The following is a 6,651-nucleotide window of genomic DNA, read 5'->3' on the forward strand; positions in this document are numbered from 1 at the left end:
CGGTTTCCAAGGCCCCCTGCTGGGGTGGTCCCAGGAACGGGCAATTTAACCCAGGGCTCAAATTTGGAGATACACCATTTTTTAAGAAAATGTGCCTCTTTTAATAATGGGAAAATTAAAGCACAGAGAAAAAAAAAAGAGCCTGTCCTACGGCTCCAAAGACTGTGATGTGTGGAAAAGTGATGAGCAGATTATGTCTGCTCCTACATGCTTTCTTACCCCTCCTTTGCCACCTGACCAATGAGCCCCCTCAGCTGTATAATGTGAACCCTTTGCCCAAATTAATAAATGCCTCAAAACTGGTCCTTTTGCAGTTAATGAAACCATACTGTGTGGAAAAAAAACAATTCTTTTTTCCCTCAGAGTAGCTTGAAACCCTGTTAAGATAATGACTTGAGCCTCACTTAAAAACCTGCTGCATTCAACCTTCTAAATCTATGCTCCTACAGATTGCTGCCCTGAGTACATGTGCTTTGTCTCTGCTGGCACTAATGGTTTTCTATGTTCTGCTCTAGACACGTGACAGCCCAGTGTCATAGTGCTGCTGAAAAATGCATTCTCTGTGCCCAGGAAGAACCTGTATAAATATTCTCAATAAATAAATAACAGTTGTCATTTTCAGAATATGACAATCTCCAGCTGCCTGTGCTTAAAGTGAGCGACGTGTCATTTATCCTAATAGATGTGAATGCATGTATTGTACATACCAGTGAGTCACCTAATTCTTATTCACTCTAGCCTTGGTCTCAGTTGGGGGCAAGTTGCCTCTAACAGGGTATGGCTGGATCAAATCACAAGCTGAAAAATCTTGGTCAATTATAGAAGCCTGAGGCTAAGGAGGGAGTTGTCTTTTCAGACCTCCCAGGCCCCTCCTCTTCCCAGGCTTACCTAAGATGCCAGTCAACCTCCCATCTGTGGAATTTCTGGTACTCTGTCTCCCCCCTGTAATTTAATGTGACTCAGTTGTTCTCCATCCTGATAATACAAGCGGTGAGAAAGTCGCCTAATCCCACTGGCATCCCCTCTTGTCAGCACCTCTTTATTTTCCTCTTTAAAGGCTCAACATGTTTTGATTTACAATCTTCACCAAGATAACTGCAGGTGCCCTCTTTAAAAAGCAAGGTTAACTCACCTGAGATGAATTCTTTTATTCCAAACAAAAGCAACACATGAGCAGGAAATACAATTAATACAGGTGCTTCCCTGAAACTTAGCAAATGCTTGTTGTCTTGAAAGGGGGGAAAAAGTATTCACCAAGTCCCTGGAGGTTCTTTTCATACTATTTCAGTGGAGAAGAAACAACTTGAATTAGAATATGCTTGAAGGGGAAAGGAATAGCCCTCTGTGTTCAGGAGAAGCCCCAAGAAAGAAGCCCAGTGCAAGGAGCTGTAAATTGTTTAAGGACTCAGAAGGCTACTCAGGGCATACAATGTTGAACAGAACTGACCCTAATGTTACCATTTGGGAACAAAACCCTCATTCAAGGAAATCATCAGTTTCATATGTTTAGAGCTATAGTCTTGCTAAGTAACTTTTTCAAGTACTCCAGTTAAGGCAAACTTTAGAGATGTTGCATGTTTAGAGCTACGTTTCTGCTAAATAACTTTAAGTACTCCAGTTAAGGTAACCTTTGTAGAACTTGTCATTTGATTCTCCTTGAAAATGTATAATGTACATATTAGTTCCAGGAAAGTGTTTTAAATTCTGTTAGATGGGGGCAGATGTACTAACTTGATCTTCAATTTGAGGTTCAGAGTTCGTTATTCTGGTGGCTGACAGTTCACTACTATAATACTTCAGAAGTTAATTGAAAGTCTTTTATCGGGAAGTGTGGGTAAATCTTTTCAGGTGGTGGTAAAGATTTTTGCTGCTCCGGTTAAGAAATGATCAAGAAGGAGATCAAGCAAAATAAATGTGCAGTCCTACTAAACTGCTTAATTTAGTAAATCTTGTGTAGTTAAAGAAAATTAAGATAAAGAGCCATGAAAAACGAAAGGAAGGGTAGACTTAACAAGAGCAACCTGACAAGTAGTTACAATTAAATCATCAAGTATTGCCATCTATTTTTTTTAAATCTTGATCACTTCTCTAAACAAGTGTCTTCTATCTTTTCATTCCTGAATCTGATATTCATTTAATTCTGATAGTTTCATCAAGCAAAGTGTCACTTTTCAGCTGTGGCTGGAGGACTTTCTAATATTAATTCACCTGAAGGGCTACATTCCTGTGTTTGCAACCTGGACCCTCTGACAACTTCCTTCTTTCCCAGAGCATGTGCAAAATAGGGTTTCAGCAAATACGTTTGGCATAGTCACACTTCCTCAATGGCAGAATCTACCTGCTCTTACAATGACAAGATGACAAGACTGCATGCTCAATTACACCTTCTCTTTTTAAGTAATTGCCTTAGACCTTGCCAAATTACGTGCTAGTTTTCTCAGGCACTCTATTTTAAATTAGAATGAAGGTGCTAAACTTTTGTTAATTACTGCAGCCTGATTGTTTGAAGCAGTGTCTTTTTGTTTTCTACAATTCTGCTATCTTTCATGACCCAATTAGGAATAGCTAAAGATTCCTGCTATTTTGGACCCCTATATATGTTACCATTAGGTTTCCTTCTGCATATTCTAGTATATGAAATTAATTTCCTATCTCTGGATTTTTATGTAACAGAAAACAGTGCTGCTTTACAGAGTTTCTTATGACACAGAAATAAAAACAATAAAGGAGTTAAGTAGGACCAGATTCACCAAATAAAAATACAACATGCTTAGTTGAATCTGAATTTCAGATAAATAATGAATTATTTGCTAGTGTATGGCCTATGTAGTTTTTGGGATATAATTATGCTAAAAAATTATTTATCTGAAACTAAAATTTAACTAGCTGCCCTATAATTTTGTCTGGCAACTCTAGAGTTCAGTAAAGCCAAAACTGATTTGTATATTTGTGACTTCTACAAATTACATTTTATTAAGAAACAAAGGAATGCATTATATTTCAATTTTGGTATGGTTAAATAATGGCAATTTAAATAATAAAAAATAAATAATAAAAATAAGATATTACTGGCAAGAAATATTAACTTGAATGGGGATTTCAAGCCTTTTTACACATTCTGATAAAATATAAAATGTGCTCTGTGTTTATAAATATGAAACTCCATTGTTTTCTGCTTGAATTAGTATTTGTTATTTTTGTGCACGAGCCTCTAAAACCCATTCCGTGACTCAAGTCATCTTCAGTCACTCAGAACAGGTGAAGTTTTATGAGAATAGCAAATGGAGGAATAGTAGCCTGATTAAAATTACCTCATTTCAAGAAACAAGGAACTCGGCTTTAAAATGCACTGTCATAAGAAAATACTAGGAAATGCGTACTTCAGGTAATTTCCAGATGCCAAGAAAAATGTACTAGAGACAATTTCTTTTCAAAATCATAATTACAGTAGCAGAAATTTTCTATTTTCGTGGTTCATCATAATTAGAGAAATAGTTACAAAACCAATCAAATGTTAAGTTGCATGTTTTCCTCATGATTTCTTTCATCACAAATTCTATAATATAAAGCAATTAAAGAATACTGATTAATAAAGTTGAGAAATGTGCTACAGATTATTTCAATTAATATTAGAATTTTGTATATTTCAAGTTTTCTAATATGTGTGCTAATATTTACCCTATGCATGAATTGAAATATATTCCTAATCTGGGGCGCCTGGGTGGCTCAGTTAGTTAAGCGTCCGACTTCGGCTCAGGTCATATCTCATGGTTCATGGGTTCGAGCTCTGCCTCAGGCCCTGTGTTGACAGCTAGCTCAGAGCCTGGAGCCTGCTTCAGATTCTGTGTCTTCCTCTCTCTCTGACCTTCCTCCACTCATGCTCTGTCTCTCTCTGTCTTAAAAATAAATAAACTATATTTAAAAACTTTGAAATATATTCCTAATCTTTTCATTAACTTTATTTTTTTCTATAAAATATTTTTAGCCTTGGTCTGCTACTAATAATTTCTGTTTTTTTTTTTCTCTTCCTCATTCTTAAAATAGATCAAGTGCAAAATAGAATGGAAAGAGAGTTTGGTACTTCTGTTATTACAATGGAATGGGCTTTTACTACCAACTAATACACCTATCCTGTTAAATCTAGTGTTGTTATTATAATCTGAAGTTCATAAAATGAAACACCTTTCTTTTTAATTGGCTTGATGAAATGTAAAGCAATGACGGTGTTTCTTTCCAGTGCTTTGAGGAGGGAACATTGAGTTTATGACATGCAGTACTTCTCAGTTAACATGACAAAATATAGGCACTGGATCTACTGTTTTTCACGACCATCATTTTATCTAGCTTTCCACAATGTTCGGTATTATGTGTTCAATATCTCTTCAGTGTCTGTAGGAAAATACTAAACGTTATCGTGCAGGGCTCTAACATAACACATGATATATCTAATTTAATCTAATTTTTTTTATGTTTTATTTATTTCTAGGAGAGAGAGAGAGACAGTGTGAGCAGGGGAGGGTCAGAGAGAGAGGGAGTCACAGACTGAAGCAGGCTCCAGGCTCCGAGCTGGCAGTCAGCACAGAGCCCGACGTGGGGCTCGAACCCACGAACCGCGAGATCATGACCTAAGCGAAAGTCGGACGCTTAACCGACTAAGCCACCCAGGCGCCCCTAATTTAATCTAATCTAAGTAAAGGATCTGTTAATTTACCATAAACTATCCAGCTCACTGTGTTATCAAGACCAGTAAAATAACAGATCAGTTGCTTTAGAAGAGGTCAAACTATTTTTCTGAAAAACAAAAAATGAAAACAACAACAACAACAAAAAGGTCTTGGTCCTAAAGCAATAGAAAAGAGAGCCACAGAGTCCAAGGTGCAGTGTGAGAACAAAGCTGCAGTCTGGACCAGCCAGAAGCAAGGTGCACTCTCAGTGTTCATAGAGGCTATAGAATCAAACTCACTCTTGCCAAAGCTAAGAATGAGAAAGGGATGCCCAGAAAAGAAGAAAGGGAAAAAAGGAACAGGAAATTGAAAAAGATAAGAGGAGGAGGAGGAGGAGAAGGAGAAAGAAAAAAGGAAAGGGAAGGGAAGGGAAGGGAAGGGAAGGGAAGGGAAGGGAAGGGAAGGGAAGGAAAGCTCAAAAGGGACAATAGAATGCCAGGGTAGTAATTGATCAGAGGCAGCAAAGGCACAAAATTAAAACATCTCCAAGGGAAGAGAACAAAAGCATCACCTGGAAAAGAGGGAGAATATTTTTCCACTGGGCTCTGTGGAAATTACTATCCAAAAATGTGAAAGTTTGCCACAGTGAGAAAAAAGGATACTTGATTAAATATACTTGAGAAATGTATATGCTTCCATTGGAGATTTACAATTCATAATTGAATATTATAATTTCCCAGAAGGCTTATTGTTTAAAAAATCTTTTAAAGCTTGTTAAAAAGTATATATATGTTTAATATTAATAACGATTAATCACACAATATTAATATTTAATATTAATAAACTTATATTACTATGAAATTATTTTTCAGACCACCTGGTAATATTCTTTATTATATGAGTAGATGAAGTAATGAACTCTAGAGTTCTGCAGTTATTGGTTACTTGGAAACGTGGATCCGGATAATATCTATATCTTGATGGTATTTTAAGACATTGCTTTGTCACATCCACGATGTTCTTGGTGGTGACGAGAATTGCAAAGCCATTAAGAACAGAACTATAAATTGAGAAACTCTGGGTTCAAATATCAGATCTTCCACTTGCCTCAGCAAGGTCCCCGACTTATTTAAGCCTTGCTTCCAAACTCTGAGAGCAGAGTTTTTATCTGGCTACTCAAAAATTTTTTGGAGAGTAGAGATTAAATGAATGCTAAGTCTCTGTCTGAACAAGGTGACTTGTTGCATAGACCTATGTTCAAATGTAAATAAATATGATTTTACCAGTCCCATGGTGAGTTAAAAGGATTCCATGAGATTGCATGAGTAAAGGACTTAGTCATTTGATGGACAGTAGCAGATATGGCTCTTTAACTGTGTCATGATGAACTGACAGGCAATATAAGTGAGATGAATTGTATTTCTTCACTTCTTATGTTGGTTTGTTCACAAAATTTCAATATCTGCTTTGTGAAGACATGTACAGGCTCTGAGATTTATGTCTTTGAGCTCAGGGGGAGAAGAACCCTGTTTACCACAGGGAGTTGGCATTGTAAAGGGAAAATGGTACCAAAGGGAAAGGTGGTGAACCCTCAGAATAGAGATCAGAGGACCAAGCCTGGGGGACACCTAGGTGGTGCAATCAGTTGAGGATCCAACTCTTGATTTTGGCTAAGGTCATGATCCCAGGATATTGGGATGAGCACAATGTTGGGCTCTGTGCTGAGCATGGAGCCTGCTTAAAATTCTCTCTCTCTAGGGGAGAGGCAAGATGGCAGAGAAGTAGGGAGCTCCGTACATTTCACTCACCCCCATCTCTCAAATGGCGAAGGCCTGAAGCCATAGGAACCCTTACAGAATCAAGGAGTTCGGGAGGAAAAGGAGATAGAGTCCACTGAGAAAACCTTATAGTGTGAGTGTGAACTGGAGAAAATAAAAATGGGCCGGAACCAGAGACACAGAGGGAGGGGAGAGAGCCCACTTTGGGG

The sequence above is a fragment of the Crocuta crocuta genome, unplaced genomic scaffold (assembly GCF_008692635.1).
Source record: "Crocuta crocuta isolate KB4526 unplaced genomic scaffold, BGI_CrCroc_1.0 scaffold14, whole genome shotgun sequence".
NCBI classification, from domain to species: Eukaryota; Metazoa; Chordata; class Mammalia; order Carnivora; family Hyaenidae; genus Crocuta; species Crocuta crocuta.